Below are 806 nucleotides of genomic sequence, written 5' to 3'. Positions count from 1 at the left end.
TTTTTCTAGAGGTCAGTGATGATGTGGTATGAAGAGGTAAGTGAGGGGGCCCACGTGGGGACCACAACCCACCAGGGCACGCCTGGGGTGCTAGCGCACCTAGGTGGGTTGTGCCCACCTGGTGCACCTCCCTCTGGTATTATTTCCAAGAAAAATTCTCAAATATTCAGAAAAAAATCATATTAAATTTTGAGGGCATTTTGAGAACTTTTATTTTTGGGTCATTTTTTATTGCACGGGAAATTCAGAAAACAGACAAAACATGGTATTTTATTTTATTTAACTAATAAAAACAGAGAATAAAAAGTAGGGATAGAAAGCAGTGCTTACTAAATTCATCAACTTCATACCGTTCAAACATGATTCATTAATAAGGTTGATCAGGTCTTATTAACAACCACTTTCGATTAGCATGAAACCGCAGAACTTCTGTAAATCACTAAGTTACCTCAATGGGGATATGCATTTCCCCAACAATAAGCATTTCATATTTCTTCTTGATAGTAGGTAGAGGTATTTGAAAACTTCCAATAGTGATTGTTAGAGATTTTTCAATAACATTAATACCATTCACTTGGAATTGTTTCTTACGAAAGTGCACTGTATGCTCATTACCATTAATATGAAAAGTGACCTTGCTTTTATTGCAATCAATAACAGCGCCTGCAGTATTCAAGAAGGGTCTACCAAGGATAATAGACATGTTGTCATCCTCGGGCATCTCAAGTATAACAAAGTCAGTCAAAATAGTAACATTAGCAAGAACAACGGGCACATCCTAACAGATACCGATAGGTATGGCAGTT

This window comes from Triticum dicoccoides, chromosome 4A (genome assembly GCF_002162155.2).
Source record: "Triticum dicoccoides isolate Atlit2015 ecotype Zavitan chromosome 4A, WEW_v2.0, whole genome shotgun sequence".
NCBI classification, from domain to species: domain Eukaryota; kingdom Viridiplantae; phylum Streptophyta; class Magnoliopsida; order Poales; family Poaceae; genus Triticum; species Triticum dicoccoides.
This window is presented reverse-complemented; position numbering follows the sequence as displayed.